This window comes from Phacochoerus africanus, chromosome 13 (assembly GCF_016906955.1).
Source record: "Phacochoerus africanus isolate WHEZ1 chromosome 13, ROS_Pafr_v1, whole genome shotgun sequence".
Lineage (NCBI taxonomy): Eukaryota > Metazoa > Chordata > Mammalia > Artiodactyla > Suidae > Phacochoerus > Phacochoerus africanus.
In genome coordinates, this window is record NC_062556.1 from 25,738,265 (window position 1) to 25,761,797 (window position 23,533).

The 23,533-nt window shown below is 41.6% G+C and overlaps 1 protein-coding gene across 9 annotated transcripts in view; it reads left to right on the forward strand.

Annotated features, from left to right (window-relative positions):
• Positions 1-23,533, forward strand: part of ELF1 (E74 like ETS transcription factor 1) — a 124,033-nt gene that overhangs the window by 41,386 nt on the left and 59,114 nt on the right. The window contains exon 1 of one of the 9 annotated variants that reach the window (XM_047756108.1): positions 11,974-12,061. The exons of the other annotated variants lie outside the window; for them this stretch is intronic. The gene's annotated coding sequence lies outside the window, so the exon portion shown is untranslated. Of the gene's footprint in view, positions 1-11,973; positions 12,062-23,533 lie in introns of those variants that run through there. 9 annotated transcript variants of the gene reach the window in all.

Sequence of the window (23,533 nt, forward strand, 5' to 3'; positions counted from 1 at the left end):
AGAGGTAGAAGAATTCAGTTTCTTCAAATTTAGGAACGAGTGCCGTTTAAATAAAATAGATAACAGTCCTATATATCAGTTTCTTATAACGTGGAGAAGATTGAAATGGGACTTGGGGAGGAGGAAGGGGAAAAAAAAAGCATGAGCCTTACTAGGCAGTTACCATCCCACCCCTTTCCTTTTATAAGATTGAATGTGAATTTTATGTGAGTCATCAGAATTAGAATTACCAAGTCGTAGAATGTTGAAAAAAGACCGAAGATCGTTGCAATGGCCTCCCTTTTATCGTGGAAGGAACCGGGGCCCAAAGAGGTCTCGTGACTTGCTCAAGGTTGTGCGGTGCTCGCTGGCGGGCCTTCCAGCCTGGAGCTGCTCCTGCCATCCCAAGCGAGGCCTGCTTTGAAACGGTCTGTATTGCCTCTAGAGTAAATACAACCTTAATGAAGTTGCTTGGTGATTGTTTTGGTGATTTGGGTATGACCACATGCATTAACTCATGATTTTGAACCTGTTTAAACTAGCTGCCCTTTTCATCAGAGAGAGGGTGCCTGCACCATTTCATTTCTACAACAGCCTTTGGTCACTATGAGAATTTTTTCATCGTTGAAGCATTGTGACGTTGCTTATTTAAGATGGCCTTAAGGGAGCTGGAAAGACAAGGGTTTGGGAATTTATTTTGAACTTCTAGATACAAACAAGGTTTATTTCTGCTTTCCTTTTACCACATATTCTTTTGGGCGGGCAGATACTCTTTACCATAATGCCTTGTTCCATTGAAGTGTATGTACAACTTTGCATATGTTTATAAAGCCGAGAGGTCTCCAAACTCTAACTCCAGTATAGTCTTGACTTTAACCTTCCCGTAATTAAGAATCTCATTCCTTTTATCATACCTTCTCTTCTTCTTGGAAAGTTTACTATACATACCATTATACTGTATATACTTTTGGAATTTTCTGGGGAATACAGTTCTCTTTTTGATGATGGTGGTTGAAATTGTCTTTAGACCTGCCTCTTTTTTTTTAGGTCTGGAAATTCAGATTTTTTAAAATTACTTTGCCTGTGACGTTTGAATCTCCTAAATTTCCGAGTTCTCTAAGCTAATTCACTATCGGATCCTCCGTAACGTGGGTATCATTGTCCTCATAAGCAACGCATAGGGTACAGAAGGCTGGAAAACCTGGACTGTATTCTTAGAGATTTTAGATTCTTCCTGGAACCACAGGGTGTGGTGACACAGGTGAAATAAGTAAAGAATGGACCCAAACCACTGAGGTGTTAAATTTCGGTTCATACTCTGCCTAGAGATGAAAGATGACAGAGACTTAAAATAAGCAGGGAAGAATGGGTCTGTAGGAATGACGCCCATTGAAGGATGAATAGCAGTCGCGTAGGTCAAAAGGAGTGTCTTTAGTAAGACTATAATCTCTTAGAGATCAGAGATAGTTTATTCTTTTTCTCTTTGTCACCCTTTGATAGAGTTTTAAGCACATGTGTATGGGCCATTATTATTGGCTGCATTTAAAACCCTTGGCTACTCAGTTGGGCAGGTCCTTCTAAAGTTAGTGGTGCCTGGGAGCTCCCTGGTGGCCAAGTGGGTTAAAGATCCGGCGTTGTCACTGCCGTGGCTAGGGTTCAATCCCTGGCTCAAGAACTTCCACATGCTGCAAGTGTGCCAAAAAATAATTGAATAAAGTTAGTGGTGGTGAATCTTTAAAGGGCATGTGGCTCTCAGCTCAATGTCTGGTGTCCACACGTTGTAACCAAAGAAAAACCTAACACCTGCCTGGTAGTATACTACCTTTAAGGCAGTAGTTTTTGACCTTTGGTGGAACAGAGAATCACCTGGCTTCAATTTGTAGCTTCTGGTCCTTCAGGCCTGGGGTTTGGCTTATCAGTCTGCAGTTTTAATAGGTAGCTTAGATGGCTGTGATGCTCAGGCTGCCATACCTTCTTGGAAAGAGCGTTTTCAGGGTTCAGAGCTGTGAAGAATGATTCATGAGTTACTTAGCATTTTCGTATCTAAATTTTGAAGGAGCAATGATATTTGGAAGCCCACAGTCTCTGGTGAGTAAAGAAGGTGATTGGCGTATTTATCATTAGTGTCAGGAGTTCCTGTTGTGGCGCAGTGGTTAACGAATCCGACTAGGAACCATGAGGTTGCGGGTTCGATCCCTGCCCTTTCTCAGTGGGTTGGGGATCCAGCATTGCTGTGAGCTGTGGTATAGGTCGCGGACTTGTCTCGAATCCCGAGTTGCTGTGGCGGTGGTGTAGGCAGGTGGCTACGGCTCCGATTAGACCCCTAGCCTGGGAACCTCCATATGTCGCGGGAGCGGCCCTAGAAAAGGCAGAGACAAAAATATATATATATATCATCAGTGTCAGAACTTCCGTAGCTTCATCTCTGTACCATAGTTATCCTTTTCTCTACTCAAGTTCTTTGCTGTTGCTGTCTGTGCCTTTCAGCTTGATGGCTCTCCCTCTTTTCCTTTCCTCTAATTCTTCATGTCCCCCTCCCACTCCCCACTCACTGCCATCTTGACCACAAAATAGAATTAACCTCATTATTTTTGTTTTTCAGATGTAATTAGCCTCTTCTTTATCTCTCAGAGAACCATCATTCTCCCAGTGTTATTAATTATTATTATTTTTTTAAGTTCTCTTTGGTGCTTCATGGTATCTCTCTAGTTCTTTTACCCTTAGTATTCTAATAAAAACAGTGATTGAGGGTAGCACTTACAGTCTTTGAGAATTCTTTTCTCCTGAGAAATGCACTATTAGTCTTTGTAATTGTTTGAATCTGGAGGGAGTAAGTTTTTTGTTGTTGTTGTTTTGTTTGTTTGTTTTTCACCATGTGATACTTGGATATGATTTTTGAGATTTCTTTGGACATTTAACTGCATAATCAATTGCATATTTGTGGGCTTTGCCTTACATTCCGTCTCGTCTAATGAAGCAAAGTGTTCCTAGACTCTTGTAGGAATGGGAAGAAGAGTCCCATTACTTGAATGGTCTGAATGTAATTTCGCTTCCATCACTTGGTCAGTATATTTCGCTCCTTTGCTTAGGAGCTGCTTCATAGAAATGGTAGAAATTAAGTAATCACAACTCTCTGAGCAATTTCTTTCTCCTTTAGTAGGGAGGAACTCCTAAAGCAAAAGCTATTTGTTACCTCTATTTTTGTGTTTTGTAAGACAGTCTATATACTGAAGTAAGAGTAGCTGTTGATCTGTGCTACAAATGTCAGGCACCCCACCCTTATGAAAAAAAAACCCAGAAAACAAAAAACTTCTGTGCTGTTTGCTTTGTTGGTAGAGGGAATAAATTATGCAGCGGAGCTGTGGTTGTAGAAATTTCTGTGCAGAAACATTTTTATTCCTTCTCTTCATTAATAAGTATCTGAATCAACACCATTCTCATCATCAGAAGCCTCCTCCCAAACTTCTACGCCACAGCCTCAGCCACGCGGGATTCAAGCCACATCTGCAACCTACCCCACAGCTCATGGCAACCCTGGATCCTTAACCCCCTGATCGAGGCCAGGGATCGAACCCGCACCCTCATGGATCCTCATCAGGTTCCTTACCTCTGAGCCACAACAGGAACTCCCAGTATCCGCCCTTTTTTTAATCTCCATATTTTGTAGCCTGAGATTGATGGCTAGCATCAAAAAAAGAGGCAACTGTAAATAATATGAATGCTTTCCTAGAGTTTTTTGACGATTGATTCAACAATATTTATATCAAAAAGGTATCAAAGTGATGCACATGGGTAGAAATCTCACAGAAAAGCCTTTAATGAAAAGCAGCCTCCCTATTCTCCCCTTCCCACTTTCAGTCCTGCTGCCTAGAGGCAAACACTTATACTAGTTTTTGGTTTCTTGATTTTTCCAATCTGTGTTTTCTGGGATCTCTCCTTGTCCTGTCTTCTACCCTATAGGATAGAGAATACAGTTCTTCAAGGGAGCAAGAACTGGTATGACTTGATATGATGTGAAGCCACGTAAGGTTCATTATCTCTGTGAAGGATGCTTAGTCACATAGTGGTCGCTGTATTTGTGCAGCGGTGCATGGTACCAGATTTATTGGCATAATGAGTTTAAAAAGTCTAAATTAAAGAAAGTTGGGGGGCTCTTCGTCGTGGCTCAGCGGAAATGACTCTGACTAGCATCCATCCATGAGGACCCAGGTTTGATCCCTGGCCGTGCTCAGTGAGATAAGAATCTGGCCTTGCCATGAGCTGTGGTGTAGGTCGAAGATGTGGCTCGGATCTGATGTGGCTGTGACTGTGGTGTAGGCTGGCACTTACAGCTCCAATTAGACCCTTAGCCTGGAAACCTCCATGTGCCAAGGGTGCGACCCTAGAAAGGAAAAAAAAAAAAAAAGTTGGTTTTTGTCTGTGTTTAGAGAGCAATCCTATAAACAGTGAAACTAGAAAGTATTATAATAAAACTATAAAAAGAAGGTGTTGGAGTTCCCGTTGTGGCGCAGTGGTTAACGAATCTGACTAGGAACCATGAGGTTGCAGGTTCGGTCCCTGCCCTTGCTCGGTGGGTTAAGGATCTGGCGTTGCCATGAGCTGTGGTGTAGGTTGCAGATGCGGCTTGGATCCCTCGTTGCTGTGGCTCTGGTGTAGGCCAGCGGCTACAGCTCCAATTTGACCCCTAGCCTGGGAACCTCCATGTGCCACGGAAGCGGCCCAAAGAAATAGCAAAAAGACACCCCCCCAAAAAAAAAGGTGTTAATAGCTTGGTTTATGTGCATCTTTTTATATCAAAATACTACATGGAAGGTGCCTATTGTAATGGGGCCGTTCCTTATCCTTTTTTCTTTAAAACTGTGAAATGTGAATGTAGGAGAATATGCAAAACGTGCAGTTTAAATGTAATTACACAGTGTTTACCCATGTCTCAGCAGCCGACGTTAGAAATAAAGCATGTGGAGTTCCTGTCGTGGTGCAGTGGTTAACGAATCTGACTAGGAACCATGAGGTTGAGGGTTCGATCCCTGGCCTCGCTCAGCGGGTTAAGGATCCGTGAGCTATGGTGTAGGTTGCAGATGCCACTCAGAGCCAGCATTGCTGTGGCTGTGGCACAGGCCAGCAGCTGTAACTTGGATTCAGCCCCTGGCCTGGGAACCTCCATATGCCTCAGGTGTGGCACACAAAAAAAAAGAAAAAAGAAAAATAGAGCATGTTTATTAAGACAGAAATCCCCACTCTGCCCTCCTCTGCATCTACTCTACACTGTTTGTTTCTCCTTAAAAATAGCTATTATCTTGATTTTGGTGATAATGTTTTCTTTATAGTTGTAAGCCTTTGGACTTTGTTTAAACAGATCATACCATTTGTATGCTATATGGACTTGCTGCTTTCGTTTAACTCTGAGATTTCTCTGAGTTAATTGTAATTGCAGTGTAGTAGTGCATTGTCAGTCCATATACCAGAATGCATTTAGTCTCTCTTGTTGATGGCGGTAGATTACTTCCAGTTTGGGAACACTCTTGCACATGATTCTTGGAACATATGTGCAAAGAATTCTCTGTTGTATCATCACATGGAGGTGTGTGAAGAGGTTACAAAGCATATGGAGAATAGTCTAAGATAATTTAGAGTGTTTCATTATCTTTCTGGGCAACAGATGCCTGCCATTGATGCCTTCTTAACCCATTGGGCATCTTACTATGGTGTTTTTTGTCCTGGGGGCTCAAATCCTCCAGGACCCTAAACAAATGGGCAATTGATGCCTTTACAGGAAGTTGCAGGCATTGGCATTTTTGACTACCAAACAGTAAGTGCCTCCCATTTATTAATTAGGAGCAAATGGAAGTAGAAGTCATAGGATTTTATAGTTGGAAGGGTTCTTATAAGTCATGCAGTTTAGGCGTCTCTTAGGTTTTTTTAATATTCCTTTTCATTTCATCTGATGTAATTTATTGATTCATTCAGCAGTTATTTATTGTCTGTCTTGAGGCTGGTGACTATAGCAGTGAACCAAACATTGAAACCTTATTCATAAGGTCTCATAATTAACTTTCATTTAAAACTATATTATAATGTATATGATGATGAGAGAAAATTGCGGATAAATATATTAGTATTCTCCAAGCCCTCTGTGTGAACTGCCGAGATGAGGAAAGCGTACTAGAACTTATCTTTTTTAACAGCTTTATTTTACCAAGGTGGTGGTGGGGGAATATATTCCAGAGAGTTTTCTCTCCATATTGCTTTTCTCTGAAGAAAGGGCCCATTTGAAGGGCATGTAATAAATAATAGCCTGTACTTGAAAATACCTTGTATACTGATAAATATAGCCCATGTAAACAAAAGGTGTTTATGGTACTGAATACTTTTCAAGAGTAAAAAGGGATCTTGTCACTGCAAGAATGATGCTCTGTTGCAACTAGTAATTTAAATATCATTATTACAGATAAATCCTTCTTCCCCATCTCAGTATTTTTTAGGAAACTATGGTTAAGTATCTTGCCTGAGATTGAACAATTTAATAGATCATTGGTAATTTTAGCCTTTGACTTAGTCCTTTTTTATAACTAGTAAAGCAGAGTTTTATTGAAGAACAGCCAGTTTGAGGAGAAGTTGAAAAAAAATCACAAGTATTCTAGATCAGAACAACTAGAATAAAAACAGTAGTTTGAAGGTTTATTTTTCCCAATGAAGAAAATCATAGATGGTTACCTTGTTTGTGCCCTTCCCAATTCCTTCTTTAAAAAAAATAGCAAAATTTACTAAAATTGCGGAGAATATTAATTAGTATATTTAATTATAAAATTAAGCTTGCTGATAAAGGAATCCAAATTCAGTGAAATATTCTTTTTTTTTTTGATATTGACAAAATATCAAAATTCAGTGAAATATTCTTTTTTTTCATATTGACAAAAGTTAAAGTATTGTGGATTGATGACAATGCCATTAAATGTGCATGCACAGGCGTTCCCGTCGTGGCGCAGTGGTTAACGTATCCGACTAGGAACCAGGAGGTTGCGGGTTCGATCCCTGACCTTGCTCAGTGGGTTAAGGATCCAGCGTGAGCTGTAGGTTGCAGACGCAGCTTGGATCCCGTGTTGCTGTGGCTGTGGCATAGGCCGGTGGCTACAGCTTCAATTCGACCTCTAGCCTGGGAACCTCCATATGCCACTGAAGTGGCCCTAGAAAAGGCAAAAAGACCAAAAAAAAAAAAAGTGCATGCACTTATTCTGTTGATAGCAGTATAAATTGAAGAAACTTCTGGAGGGCAGTTGGCCTATATCAAATGCATTGAAAATGTACATGCCTTTTTAGATAATGACCTCAGTTCCAGGACTCTGTCCTAAAGAAAACGTAAGGAACTGAACAAAGATTTAGGTGTAAGGATAGTCACTGGTTATAATAGCATAGCAGTTCTCAGACTTGGTATTCTTTGTATGTTTTCAAACTTTATATCTTCTTTATACTCTTAAAAATTGTTGAATATGTCAAAGAGCCTTTGTTCATGTGGCTTATGTTTATCAATGTTTATCGATATTAGAGATTAAAACACAAATATTAAAATTAATTTATTTAAATGTCCACTCAATCATGTTAACATAATAATCTTTGTAGAAGACAGTTATATTTTCCAGAACAAAAACTGTATTGAGAGAACCGAAAATTCTTTAAATCTTTGGCTTAACTGAAGACAGCTATATTCTCATATTGACTTTTGTATTCGATTTGTTCTAATATGCTGCTTTGGTTGAAGAATGAGAAGAAAATTTGGTTTCGCACAAATGTCTCGTTGGTAAAGGGGGATATATTTTAATAGCCACTTCAGGTAACTCTGGATTTCTCCTCTGATAATGCACCTAAACTCAGCAAATGGTAGTTTCCTTAAAGGCTAGTGCAAAAGGACTCTGAAACCCTATTCAATGAACTTTTCGTTCTCTGTAACATTAAAATCCATTTGTTTATCTTGCACTTTAAATACATTAAAAAAGGACAGAATGAACTTCTTTGCAGAACAGATACTGACTGACTCACAGACTTTGAAAAACGTATGGTCTCCAAAGGAGACAGTTTGTGGGGTGGGAGGATGTGCTGGGTTGTGGGAATGAAATCCTATAAAATTGGATTGTGATAATCATTGTACAGCTATAAATGTAATAAAGTCATTGAGTAATAAAAAAAACCCAAAACAACACAACAACAAAAAATCACTTTGATGCTTACAAATTAATTAATTAATCATTTACCTAAGTGAGATTTTGTAACATCATTCATTGGTCATTTGACTGTTTTTAAAAATGACATTTTTGGGGGGGCAATAATTTTTTTTTCCCCACTGTACAGCAAGGGGGTCAGGTTATCCTTACATGTATACATTACAATTATATCAATAATTTTTTAATTGAAGTATAGCCAGTTTACAATGTTGTGACAGTTTCTGGTGTACAGCAAAATGTTATACATACGTATATATTCTTTTTCAGATTCTTTTCCATTATAGTTTGTTACAAGATACTGAATATAGGACCTCGTTGTTTATCCGCTTTGCATGCAGTAATGTGTGTCTGCCAATCCCAGACTCCTAGTTTATCCCTCTCCACTTCCCCCTTTGGTAACCACACGTTTTGTAAAAATTGCATTTTTTACCATCACACCAGTCTCATCAGAAATGTCTTTTATGAATTGGAAAGCCAACAAGCTCCAAGTCATGGGTACAGGTTTTCCAAGATTCTGATTTTCAGCCGAAAGCTTGCATTTTACCATTGGTGACAAAAGCTGTTAGTTGTTTTCCTTGAAGTGATGGGCTCACTTTGTCCATTTTTGAGAAAATGTCTGCCACATACTCATTTCTGAATAGTTCTTTGAAGGAAATGTGGTGTCCCATGAAAGAAGCAGTTAGTTTAGCTCATAACCCAAACAGTAGTAGCACTAGCGCATTTCTTCAAGACAACCATTCTGTTTTAGTCTATGACAGAAATCCTGCACGCATACTTCCCGTTTTATCACTTAAACTATTTAAAATACGTGCATCTATTGGTGGAAATGTCAAGAGAAGGAATACTTTTTTACTCTATGTCAAGGACATTCTTAAGTGCAACTGCCTTTTTTTCCCATTTGCATGCCTAGTGGGAAAGAATACAATGGCTGGTGTGGTTTGGTGACCCAGCCTTGGTTCATGCTTATGGCACTGAGAGTGTCACCTGCCTTTGCTCCATCAATGTGAAGTCAACTCAGTGAAAAGGGGCGAGTAATTCCTTCGTATTACTAGGAAAATAATTTTGACCTCATGAACTCCCTGAAAAGGTTCTGGATCCTCTGTAGGTTTGAGGATTACATTTTGAAAATGACGGGCGTAAGCGTAACGTTGGAAATAATCCCAGTGTCCAGATATAAGGATGAGTTAAATACATGATGGTACATCCATACAATTATGTAGTGGAAATCTAAGTTTATGAAAGTTCATATTAAACATAGGCTTATTATATGATATTTTTCTATTTGGGGCACCTCTCTAATGAGGACATCAGCATTTCTCCATGAAAGTGAATGTTGATTCTGAGCCTCAATATTTCCTTTTAGTTGGCGACTCTGTGATTAAGAAAAGGGAAATTGAAAGGCTCAAGAAGGCAGTTATTGGTTTCTCTTCAGTCTCAGGGATTTCTTTGCAGTAGCTTTAATTTTCGCAGTAAAAGGGATTGGCAGTGGTATCAATCGTTTTTATATGCTTTATGGTAGCAGGTGAAATATGCCTTCAGTTCACCTCTTCCTGTAGCATCAGTTCCTCATTAGGCAGGTACTGGTTTACATTTTCCTCTTGTGTTCTTTTTAGCTGGGAGAACTTTGAGTTGCTGTATGTTATTTAGCGTCAGAGTGAGTTAAGGAAGTGAGTTTCTAAAACCAACACAGCCAGAGATTTTCTTAAGGCAATGGAGAACGTATCGATGCGGGTGGAAGCATCACTGTGTTGGTGGTGGTGCGTAGCGTTAGGCAAGTTAGAAAGAGACTATTGAGGTTAGACCCCCAAGTGTCTTATTAAGATCTCTACACACACAGCATTCCTAAAGTAGGCTATCTTCCTTCTGAAGAAGGTCAGAACACTTTTTTTTTTTTTTTTGTCTTTTTGCTATTTCTTTGGGTCGCTCCCGCGGCATATGGAGGTTCCCAGGCTAGGGGTCAAATCGGAGCTGCAGCCGCTGGACCACGCCACAGCCACAGCAACGCGGGATCCAAGCCGCGTCTGCAACCTACACCACAGCTCCTGGCAACGCCGGATCGTTAACCCACTGAGCAAGGGCAGGGACCGAACCCGCAACCTCATGGTTCCTAGTCGGATTCGTTAACCACTGCGCCATGATGGGAACTCCCAGAACACTTTTGGTGAGAGCTGCCTTATGCATTTAGATATTTCTTTGTTATAATGGAAGCCTAATAATCATGACTTGTCTTTCTTTGCTAATAATAGTTTTCTAAGCGCTAAGTCCTAGCGAATGTTTAAACTTCTTTTCCAAATAACCTTTGTGTTTATTCAGACTTTTATGTCTTAAAGAAGCTTATTAAAGCATACCAGAAGAATATATACAGTATTATACTATTTATGAAAGGTTTAACATTTACCACACAGAACACACACACCTATGTAATTAAAAGCATAAAGAAAAAGCATGTGAACATCTTAGATTTAAATTAGCATAGTTAGTTAGAATTACTGCTATATACATTTTAGTTGGAGAATATTAAACAATTCGTATTTAGGAGCAGGATTGGTTGTGTAAATCATTTGTTTATTCAAACATTTTATGGTGTGAACCATTTTAAAGCCGGGTGTTATATTTGATCCTTTGGTCTATGGGTGGTTATAGGATAGTTTACAACCTGTTAGTCTTGGGAATAAACTGAAAGGAAGGTGTATTTTTCATCTGTACTTGGTTGACTAGAACACTTGCCCAGCGTCGTTAGCATGTTTGATGGAAGGTGGGAGACACCAGGCTGTCGGCAGATGTTTGAAGACTTTTCCCACCAGTCGGGTGCTTCCACCGGGCAGCAGAGCCAGAGGCTGTGAGAAGGGAGCTGATGTGTGAGGAAATAGACACTTCCCTCAGGGCTCAGGGAGCATTTATTCTCTAGATCCCAGGGATGGTTGAGGATAATACATGCACAAGTGAGAGCAGAAATATACTAAAGCTATGCTAGGAAGGCGCTAATAACCCTTCCACGGTGGAAAAGAATGAACTCTAGATATTTTCGTTGAAGAATACTGAATAAAAATGAATGAATTTTCAAGACCCTCATTTAAGAACTGTTGCTTGCCTTAGGAACATAATGCCATGCTTAAAGCAGATGATTAAGTTCTCTTAAGAAAGAGAACTTGATTAAGTTCTCTTTAAGAAAGAAAGGCCACAGGATGAGTTTCCTTGCGGTGATAAAACATGGCGTCATTTTGGACATCCCGACCCGGAGACCAGTACAGCCTGGTGAAGTTGTAGAGGTACCTGACCTGCTTTGTTTTGAGTCAGTTGATCAAAGGTGGGTTTTTTTTGTTGTTGTTGGTCTTATTTTGTTTTTGGCGGTTGTTATCTTTTTTAGAGGTACGGGTGGGTTTGGGGGGGTGGGGTCTTCTACCTCGGCGTCCAAGTGTTACACATCTAAGCAACTGGGAAAAATAGTCTGAGGTCTTGTTCTATTGTTCAGACGCTTGACTTTTTGACTCAGTCATTGTGGTTTTCAAGTCTTCATTTGTAAGGTGTTTACTCCCTAAGAAGACTTCTTAAGAAAACTATTAATAATGAGTCTTCATGAGCAGGCCGACCTTAGATCCAAACCTCACAACCCTTTTATTTGGTCTGTTCTCGTGAAGTCTTCGCCGTTTGTTACGTGCTGTTTCTGACACCGAGCTTTGGTACATTTTCACATAAACTATTGGACTATTTATAAAACAAGACATAAAGATGTAGCAGAGAAGGCAGGAAATTCTTGACGTTTGTGTGCCGTATCTCGTTCTCTGCTTCCTGTCAGTTAAACCACGATGAGAGGAACAGAGACACAGATGTACAATTGCTGCTCTAATTTCCCATTAGGGAGACTGGTTAAGTATAAAGCTTGTTTCATTAAACTTGGTGTCACTTGTCGATTCTAGGGATGTTGTGGGCTTGTTTTGTGTTATGTAGATGGTGTGGATTACAATTCGATGTTGGATGTAGAAGATTTGACATTTTACTTGTGTGAAATGTTTATGGGTCGTGCAAGACTGGCACCCAAATTTGTGTCGGTGGTATAGGTTCAGTATGAAATGACGAGCTCACACGTTGGTCTCAATATTTTGATGAGCATTTATTTTTGTCTCTTGGTGTATCGGTGATCTTTAAAACTTTCGAGCGCTTTACGGTTCACAGAGTAAAATCTTAACTAGGTACAACGTTAACATGATGGAAGGAAGATCACAGAGGTTGACTTAGCCAAGAAAATATAGTTAGCAATTGGCAAAACTAGGATTTGAATGCAGGTCTTCTGATGTTACGTCCTGTGTCCTTTAGGAAAAAGTTTGTTTTCATTAAATTACTGTTTTACCTATTACGTAGTGATTTAAGCTTTTGGGTTTATCTTTGCTCCTTTTACTTAGGATGTGTGTCCCTCCATTCCCCCCCCCCCCCCGTCCCCATTCTCTCCACCCCCCCCCCCCCAGCAAATAATTCCTGAATACCCTGGGAGAATAAGCATTGAATCCGCTTTGGCTACACCTTTTGTTTTAGCTGATAGACTGATTGCCCAGAGGGAAGACTGTGTCTTAGCTACTTTCTCTTTCTTGTCCTTCTCCCTTACCCTCCAGTGTCTGGCAGGTAGGTCCCTAGTGAGTGCCTGTGAAATAAATAAAGAACATAGATAGTACTGATGCTTTATGAAGGCCACCTGGTATATGGGAAAAGACAAAACTGTGAGAATCTGCTCTTCTTCCTTGGAGTGTTTATATTTGTAAAGGGGATGCTTAAAAAAAAAATCCCAGTAAACGCTTAAGTTGCTGTTAAATCTCAATTCATTCAAAGTCAAATTAAAAATTAAAGTGAAAGGAGTTCCTGTCGTGGCTCAGTGGAAACAAATCCGATGAGCATCCATGAGCACGCAGGTCGCAGGTTTGATCCCTGGCCTCGCTCAGTGGATTAAGGCTCTGATGCTGCCGTGAGCTGTGGTGTAGGCGGGCAGCTACAGCTCCGATTGGACCCCTAGCCTGGGAACCTCCATATGCTGCGAGTGCAGCCCTAAAAAGACAAAAAAAAAAAAAAAAAAGGTGAAGTGGAGGCTCTGGGCTTTGCCTGGAAGAAGTCAGCTGTTGGATTTCACTGTATCTATTTTCACCTCAATTTTTCCCTTCCACTCTCCTCCTGTACCTACAGACTGTCTGAGAGGTAAAACATTCTCCCACAATTTTTACTCTCCGCTTAGAGTTGGAGAGGTCACATTTTCTGTGTCCAGTTATCAAGGACAGGGAGGTGGCTGGGAGGTAGATCTGGAAGGAAGGGGGCGGAGTTTCTGTTCACAGGTTGTAAGATAACCTGTGTTGATGTCCATTGCACATTTTTCAAGCAGAATGTTTTGAGGGGGAACATTAAGATCACTAGATTAGAAGCCCTGCAGGAGTTCCCGTCATGGTGCAGTGGTTAATGAATCGGTCTAGGAACCTTGAGGTTGCGGGTTCAATTCCTGGACTAGCTCAGTGGGTTGAGGATCTGGCGTTGCCGTGAGCTATGGTGTGGGTTGAAGACCCGGCTCGGATCCTGCGTTGCTGTGGCTCTGGCATAGGCCAGTGGCTGCAGTTCCAATTGGACCCCTAGCCTGGGAACCTCCATATGCTGTAGGAGCGGCCCTAGAAATGGCAAAAAGACCAAAAAAAAAAAAAACCAAAACCAAAAAGCAGCCCTGCAAAGGCAGAAATTGTGATCTGTTTTTGTTCACTGCTGTCTTCCTTCCAGCTAGGACAGAGTCTGGCGTATTGTAGGTACGCAGTGGGTGTTTGTTCGGCAGGTAGTAGATGCATGAGGGTGAGCTGAAGCCAGCCAGGTGCTCAGACTCTGAGCATCTCGAGTATTCCCTTGGCGCACATTTGTCTTCGGCCATCTGTGTAAGCCATGGGAGTGTGGTGACCATGACGGAGTCCTTGCCCTTATTGGATTGGCTCACTCAATCTGTGGTTATTACTGATAGGAAGTTTCAGTGACAGAGAAAGCGAAGTTCTTTAGCATAAGGCCTGGTGCACATGAGTAGTAGTTATTATCTTCTTTGACTTATTTCCTAATTTGCTGTTGTCCTCTCTTTCTCAAATGCCTTGAGGATAATAAGTGTCACAGTTTTTTGCTTCTATGCAGAAACATCAGGGGTTGTTAGAGATGTTTAAGAATTAAGTAAAGTAGTATAGTGTTCTGCTTTAGAGATTGTAAACCACTTATTAGGCATTAGATATTACCAACAGATAATAATGTACGTGGACTTTATTTTGTTGTTGTGCAATTTCTGGATGTGTCTTCATGTGAAAAGTGTTTTTAAAAATCTAAGTGCCTGTTACCTCTACGAAAGCAAGTTTTTTTTTTTTTTTTTTTGTCTTTTTAGGGCTGCACCCACGGCATATGGAGGTTCCCAGGCCAGGGGTCGAATCAGAGTTACAGCTGCCGGCCTCTACCACAGGCACAGCCACAGCAGATCCGAGCCCCATCTGTGACCCACACCACAGCTCACTGCAACGCCAGGTCCTTAACCCACTGAGCGAGGCCAGAGATGGAACCCAAAACCTCATGGTTCCTAGACAGACTCATTTCTGCTGCGCCACGGTAGGCACTCCAGGAGCATCTCCCTTCTCAACGTCATCCTGGAAGAAAGTGAAGATTCCTTGAAAGGTGGTGATAGACGTCTCTATTAAGTGCCTCTGGTACTTTGATCTGTCATGCATATCACCCTTCTTCACTGAGTAAATCAGCATCATCCATTCAGAATGTTCGATACTATAAATGGCAAGATGCAGTTCTCCGTAAATGCAACTAGTTCATACATTTCAAAGTGTCACTGCTATCCAAATGGATATAGGATTTTTTTTTTCCTTTTCTTTTTTTTCTTTTTTGGCTGCCCTGTGGTATATGGCGTTCCCTGGGCCATGAGTCAGATCTGAACCACAGCTGTGGGAACACTGGATCCTTTAAGCCGCTGTGCCAGGTCAGGGATCTGCGTCCTGGCGCTGCAGGATGCTGAGGATCTCGTTGCAGCACAGCGGGAACTCTGGATGTAGGACAGTTTTGATGTTCAGTTGAGTAACGTCTAAGGAGGATTGCGTGGCGATAAGTCATATCTTCTGGAAAATCTTATCTTCCTCTCTCTCCCTTTCAATTCTTAGGCAAAGAATAAAAAACTCTCAGTGAACTAGTGCAGTGATTTTTGTTTTAAATAATTTCCCCACACTCTGAGTGGTTTACAAATCCTTGTTGAGGATCTCTGTTATAAAGTAATTAATGAAGAATTTAAGGAGGATAGCATACACATTGGTGGCTAGAAGTTATCAGTGTAGCAGTCAGGCTCCGGAATGTTTGTTTAAGCCGTTCTCATCATTTTTGGATGGTAGTTACTGTATCCCACATATGTGACTTGCACTGGGTTTTATAATCAGGGGACCACCCTCCGTTGTTGCAACCAGCTTTGAAAATCTCCGGGAACTTGCCACTTTTTCTTTCCAAATCAAGCCTAAATTCCACTGCCTGGCTTTCAGGACTCTCCATAATTTGGTTTTGCGTTGCTTTAAAAAGCACATTTTCTACCATTTCCCATTGCCACTTCTTCGCTGTTATCTAGTTGTTAAAATGTCTCCAAGTGTACTTGGGTCAGTTTTTTGTTTTTTTTTTTAATTTTAGGGCCACACCCGTGGCATATGGAGGTTCCCAGGCTAGGGGTAGAATCAAAGCTGTAGCTACCAGCCTGCGCCACGGCCACGGCCACGTGGGATCCAAGCCATGTCTATGACCTACACCACAGCTCACGGCAATGCCAGATCCTTAACCCACTGAGCAAGACCAGGGATCGAACCCACAACTTCGTGGTTCCTAGTCAGATTCGTTTCCACTGTGCCACGATGGGAACTCCTGCTTGGGTCAATTTTGATCCTTTTCATTCTTTCCTGTCTCAGCCTTCACACACACACACACACACACACACACACACACACACATGGGGAAACACATGATTGAACACAGGTACATACACACCCTCTACTTTACTATGTTTCCCCTCCCCCATCATCTCTCCACATCCTACTTCACTTTTTTTTTTTGTCTTTTTGCCTTTTCTAGGGCCGCCTCCCGCGGCATATGGAGGTTCTCAGGCTAGGGGTCCAATCGGAGCTGTAGCCACTGGCCTAGGCCATGGCCACAGCCACATGGGATCCAAGCGGAGTCTGCAACCTACGCCACAGCTCACGGCCACGCCGGATCCTTAACCCACTGAGCGAGGCCAGGGATCGAACCCGAAACCTCATGGTTCCTAGTCGGCTTCGTTAACCACTGCGCCACGACAGGAACTCTGTACCTCCCTTTTTCTTTAAGGCCCACAACACCCCAACATTCTTGGACAGTCTCCCGTCCAACCATCCCAGTATTACCCAGGCCCAACCCTGCTTAGCTTCCGAGATCAGGTGAGATTGCGTGTTCAGGGTGGTGAGGCGGTAGACCCAACTCATCTGAAGGTCGAGTTGAGGTCCTTCATTGTCTTGACCCATTTGACCATCCCCTCTCCTGAAATGCTGCCGTATTGGCCAGTTTTCCTGGTGTTTCATGAAATACTTTTTTGGTGTTCAATTGTTGGCTCTCTTGATCTTGTTTCCCAAACTGGATCATGAGCATTCTAGGAACAAGGCCATGCGTTATCTCCTTGTACTTCCCACAGTGCTGAGCTTAGGGGGACGGTCAGTAACTCTTCATCCATATATTTTCCACCAAGTCTCCGTCGAAGCATTGTTTCTTCTGCACGTGGATGTGCTAGGATCTTGGGATTAGCTCTGCATGGACATCAGATAAGCATAAGAAAACTGTTTCCTATGGGAGAAAACCTCATACAAGGGTCATCGGTGTACTTTCATTAACGGTGACGAAAATGGATTCAAAGGATTTAAAAACTGAGAATTTATCAAAGATGGAGGGCCTAAAATTGGAACTGTTCTGTATGATCAATCTTTATAGTACTGAGCATGGTACTTAAAGTGTGCTTCAGTCTAAAATTTGTACAGTAGGAAACTATAAACTTTTATGTGTAATTTATCCTAAACTTATGCCCTTCCTTCTACCTTCTCATCTCTCATCTTACGCTTTTACTGCTTCTAGTATTTTGAGTGTCATTGAGTTTAGCTTCTTACGTGAGCTCCGGTTAACGAGGGTGATGGTGGGAAGAATCCCATCTGAAGGATCCTGGCCTGGAGCATCAGGATTGATGGATCTTATCCAAGTTTATTCAACATAGATTTCTATTATTTAAAGAAGAAAACAGGGTATGCTATGAAATTAGGGGTCTTCTACATGCAGGGAGCAGGAGGTTTTGTGCACGAGGGTCTGGGTCCATCAGATTTGTTGATGGCCTGAGGCACAGTGACAGTGTTTGGCTTCTCCAGAGTTTATATTCTTTTTTGTATTTAAAGGTGTCCATTATATTTTTATTTTTAATTTTATTATTTTTTTAAATTTTATTTTACTTTTTTTCCCACTATACAGCATGGGGACCAAGTTACACATACATGTTTACAGAATTTTTCTTCCCATTGTCGTGTTGCGATGTAGGTATCTAGACATAGTTAGTTCTCAGTGTAGAGTTTATATTATTATTTTATTTTGTCTTTTTCTAGGGCTGCACCCATGGCATATGGAGGTTCCCAGGCTAAGGGTCGAATCGGGGCTGTAGCCCCTGGCCTACACCAGAGCCACAGCAACGCGGGATCCAAGCTGCATTCTGCCACCTACACCACAGCTCACGGCAACACCGGATCCTTAACCCACTGAGCAAGGCCAGGGATCCAACCCACAACCTCATGGTTCCCAGTCGGATTCGTTAGCCACTGCGCCATGGCGGGAACTCCTAGAGTTTATATTCTCAAGTCTGGTTCTGCTGTGACCTGGAAGGGGCCCCTAAAATGCCACAGTTACAAAAGGTCATGGTTACCCAGGAAGGTGTGAGGAGGTCTGGATTGAGCCTCTCAGGGAGGACAGAGGAAGCCTGGGAAGGAGTTGGGAGAAGTTGAGGCAGAGCTGACTTCGGTTTCTTTAATAAAACGGGGTAGGGTAGGAAGCCATGTGGGACTATAAAATGCAAAAATGCTGGAATACCTGTTTCTGAGATTGGAGTGAAGAGTCGTAAAATTGTGACAGAGGTGTTCTTTTAAGCTTGGTCGGTGGCCTGTACCTCTTCAATCTTCCAGCCCCAGACGTTCAGATGACTGGCTGCATTTTTCTTACATCTTTTTGGGGCATGAAGCTCTGTTCATGCATTTGAAGTTTTTCTTATGGGTAGTGGAAGCCACTGATTAGCTTTAAGTAGAGAAGCAAGTTGCCCATCTTTTCATTTGGGGGGGTATCTGCTATATTCTCAGGGTAGGGCAGTCTAGAGCATACCTTTTCTCCGAAGATGAAAATATTAAATAAGGGAATAAACCAGCCACAGAAACAAAACAGTTTTCTTTCAAGCTGATTCTTGTTTGTTATAGAAAGAAATTTTTCAGCTGCCCAAACAGGTCTTGCTGACAAGTACATTTTAGCATGTTGGTGTTCCCTGGATAGGTGTGTTTTTGTCGGTGTTTGGGCGCTGCAGGAAGGAAAGTTCCTTCAATCCGTTTATTTGCATAATGAAAGCACCAGATTATTGACTTTTTGACAGTTATCACTTTCAGCCATTTGGAGAAAGTAAAACATTTTTTCGCCACCAAGGCGAAGAAAACGGTGTCTGATCACTGTTGGCTATTTCTCTTTGGTTTTAAATTCTCTTGTTTTGAGAACATGCTCAGAAAAAGGGTTAATCTTGAGACCACAGGTCTGAACAGGTCTAGGTATGAGATCTGGTTGGCCGTTTTGCAAGGTGCTACCAAGGCTGCCTGAGTGTAATCTGACACCAGGTAGGCCCAAGAGGCCAATGATGGGAAGTGGAGAGCAATGTGCAAGAACCGGCCTTTCAGGTCTGGGTGGTGAGTAATTGCAGCCTGCCCTCCGAATCCTGGACCTGTTCTGGGGTGTCAGCAAAAAGGTGGAGCAGGGGCACCTCAGCCTATTCCCTTGAGCGTATTGACTTTGTGGGTTTTTTGTTTGTTTGATTTTAACATGGTGAAGCTAAGGTGAGCTTATTCAGATGTCCAAGGCCTCCTGCAGCTTTGCGTGTGTCACCAGCATACAAAAACCTCAATTTGTGCTTTAATTCGGGTGGAGATAAGAACTCTCCTTCTGAAAAAGATCTAGGTACTTCACTTCCCCTGCCTCCCCTTCAATGAAAGATGCTTTAAAGCAGGCTGGCTTACTTACATGACATAGGTGGTAATATATCTGGTACTTACGTGATTCTGAGAACATCTTCATTTGTCCAGATAATCCACTCATGAAAAATACTCATGATCTATTCATGTAGATACAGGGGTGTAAGTAGACAATTAATGCTGGGAATTGGGGAAAAGTAGAGAATTGTTTGGTTCTTTGCCATTAACTGTCTAGGGGACCTTGGACAAGCCAGAGGGCTCTAGGCCAAATTTCTCTAACTTTTCAGTGAATGCCTTGTCCTAGGTGATTCTTAGATCTTTTTCAGCTCGAAAAGCACCTGATTCCACCCTTTTTTAGATTGAGACTCCACAGGCCCTTGGAAGATGGTACAGTATTTATCTTGATAACACTGATTTATTATTTTCATTTCTGGCTGGGAGCTCATATAAAGCATTCTGTCATACTGGAAAACATCTGAAAAGGCCCAACTATGGTCTTTTACTTAAGAATTTCAGTCATTACACTTTATGGGTTTATTGCTTGCCTCGCATTTCTAACTTGAATAGCCTCTCTGCTCTCACTGGTCTTATTCTACTGTCTTTCATTTTTGTTGTATTTCTTCTGGTGTCTTGGGTTTTCTAAATTTGTTTGCTCTTCTTAGGAGGGGTGAGTCTGTATGTTGAAAAGAGCTGTTTATTCGGTTCTCTCTTCATATAAAAATACTGTCCATTGAGGTACTTGATGTCTGGGGTTGCTACATAATTCCAATTCTTTAGATACTCCCAGCCCTAGAAATATGAATATAATGATAAATATAAATACACAATCTGAATATTTTATTAGAAAGTCATTCAAATTAAAGGTAGTCATTCATCCATTGACTAAGCTGGTGTATTTTACCTTCTTTGGGCCAGAACTGATGTCTAATCTAAAAGCTTTTTGCTTTTTATTTGTTTGATTGGTTCCTTTTTTTCAATTTTCTTGTTGAACGTAAGGCGTTGGTGGCTTAGTGACTTCCAAGGGGTAGCAATGATTTTCTTAAAAATATTGTTATAAATTATGGGTTTATAGGCCCTTGTATTTAAAGCCTTTTTGAAGGAAGCTTAAATTTGCATTCGGCTAGGGATTAAAGCAGCAAGTGTGAAAAGCATTAAAAACTGATTTTGACTCTCCTATGTTTATAATACATGAAATCTTTTTATAATAAGATACACAGAAATTAACCATTTGAATTGGTTGTAGTAGCCAGCGATGCAGCTAAGGGTTTTATGTTTACAGTCAGTAAATTCATTTTGTTTGAAATGGGGGCATAATGGAACTTTGTGTTAAGGGAAGCCTGCCAGACAGGATGTGGTCCTAACCTTGAAGCAACTGGATTTATCAAATAGGTGCCAATTTTTAGGCACTAGACTAGAATTCTCCTTTTGTTGGTAATGGGGCTCCAGTGTTCTTTATTGGAGTCCAGCAGATAGGTAAGGGTGACTCCCCTTGAGTGTGGAAATGAGACGTAAGGAACCACTAGTTACCTGGCATGCACCTGTTACACATCTCTTGCACTGTATTTAGCCTATAATGAAGCTCATGTTTATTGAATAAAACTTACGTGCCAGGCATTCTGCACATGCGTTTGCATCTCATCTTCACAGGCTGTAGATTTGGGTGTTATTCGTCATACCCATTTTACAGAATGAGGAAACCGTGGCTCATACCTATTTTGCAGGAAGAGACTGACGCTGCATAACTTGTCCAAAGTCACAGTGCAGATTCAAACCCAAGTGGTCTGACTCCAGAGCCTGCGCTCTTAACTGTTGTGCTTGCACTACGATTTTACCTTAAATCTCTAGCTTGTCCATCAGAGGTTAGGAACCTGACTGATGATGAGACATTCCTCTGGCATGTTTCCTTGCAGACTAAGAATATGGTCCTTACCCAGTTGAAAGATACGAGAGCCAGCTTGGGGAGTTGCTGTTATTTGGTAGATTCCCAACTGGGTGACCTTTCAAAACTGTGCAATTAAGTTAACTGTTTGAAGTCCTTGTGTTGAATGAACAGTTTTCTCTTTTTATATGTTGTTTTACAAAGACTAGGGACACTCTGAAAATAAAATATGTTTGGGAACTATTAATACAGCAGAGCTCCTGAACATAATACGTATAGCTAATGGTTGGGAAACGCAAACAAGTTTTACATTTACCTAAAGACATTATAATTTTGTTAAAGTAGAAAAAAAATGCCTCTGCTTTTGCCTGAGTACTTATAATTTTTTTCCCACTCTCGAGAAAATTTGAGGAGTTAAATGATAAGTTCAGTCTTGGGCATGTTTTAGACACATGACTCTGAGGGCCCCTGATGGGGACCTACCTAACAGTGAGTGGGTTTGGACATCAGGAGCTCAACTAGAGACGAAGATTTGTTTTTTTCTAATTTGACCTGTGTATTTACTTAGAAACCCAGGTTCTTTTTTTTTTTTTTTTTTTGATCTTTTTGATCTTTTTTGCCATTTCTTGGGCCGCTCCTGTGGCATATGGAGGTTCCCGGGCTAGGGGTCGAGTGGGAGCTATAGCCACCGGCCTACTCCAGAGCCACAGCAACACGGGATCTGAGCCGCATCTGCGACCTATACCACAGCTCCCAGAAATGCTGGATCCTTAACCCACTGAGCAAGGCCAGGGATCGAACCCGCAACGTCATGGTTCCTCGTCGGATTCGTTAACCACTGTGCCACGATGGGAGTTCCTAGAAACCCAAGTTCTAAACCATTACAGCATAAAGGATTTGGGTAGATTTAGAGGCTGTGCATTCTAGTCACGGACAGAGTCTTGACTTAGGAAATGAAGGTTCTCATTGTCCTTCTGTTCATGCTGTCCGCCTGTGCAACCTTGGGTACAGGAGTCAGTTGGCTCATGAAAAAAATCATTGATGTAAGTGTTCAGTCTCGTCTCTTACTGAAAAAAAATTAGTGCTTGGAGCCTGTTATTTGAGTCCCTCTAATATGTATGGGTGGTGCCTCTGGATCAGGAATTAGAAAAATTCTTCCCAAGAACCTCGTTGGCTCTTGCCGAAGGCTATATAACTATTCAGAGAAGAGGAGGAGGAGTTGCCGTCGTGGCTCAGTGGTTGGCGAGTCCGGCTAGGAACCATGAGGGTTGCGAGTTCGATCCCTGGCCTTGCTCAGTGGGTTAAGGATCCAGTGTTGCCGTGAGCTGTGGTGTAGGTTGCAGATGTGGCTCGGATCCCGCATTGCCGTGGCTGTGGTGTAGGCCGGTGGCTACAGCTCCAATTGGACCCCTAGCCTGAGAACCTCCATGTGCCATGGGAGCAGCCCTAGAAAAGGCAAAAAGACAAAAAAAAAAAAAAGAAGAAGAAGAGGAGCCGGGGATAGATTGTAGGAAGACAAAGGGTCACACACCTAATGAAGCCAATGAACTAGTGCAGGAACTTTCCTTTGCTTACACTTTCCCAGCTTATGAACTTCGGTATAGAACAAACCCTTCGGTGGGTAAGAATAAAGGTGTCTCTTTGTATCCTAACACGAGGCTTTGTGCCCATAGGCTGTCATTTCAGTTTTGGGGGATTCCTGTTGGTCGTTAGTGTGTACCGTAAGATGGAGGGATGTTGCCTGCTTGTCCTTATTTTTGAGATTAAAAACAGTTATTTTTAAAGAACAATAGCACTGTGGCAGTGCCGTCAAGAACTGGCTCGTGATCGCAGTGGAAAAGAAAGTGAAACTCTGCACAGATGGCCTTTGGGGCAGGGTCACCTTTGTATTTACAACAAAGTGGATTTGGGAATAGTCTCTTGGAATCTTAACATTAAAGAGGAACTTTTCTATCAGGAAACATCCCTTGATTCTGGGTAGGCTCTTCTTACTTTGGTTCTTTATGTTAGAATCATGGTTTTCTCATTATCAAAAGTATTGGTCAGTCTTCATAAAGAGTATAAAGAACTTAAATATCTGTGATAGCTTTTCAAAACATCTGTCATGAATATAGTGCTTTTTATCATTATTATGAGTACCCAGGTGTGGGAGGTACAGAAGAAATTTTATTTTATGTATTTATTTTTATTCTTTTCATTTTTAAGGT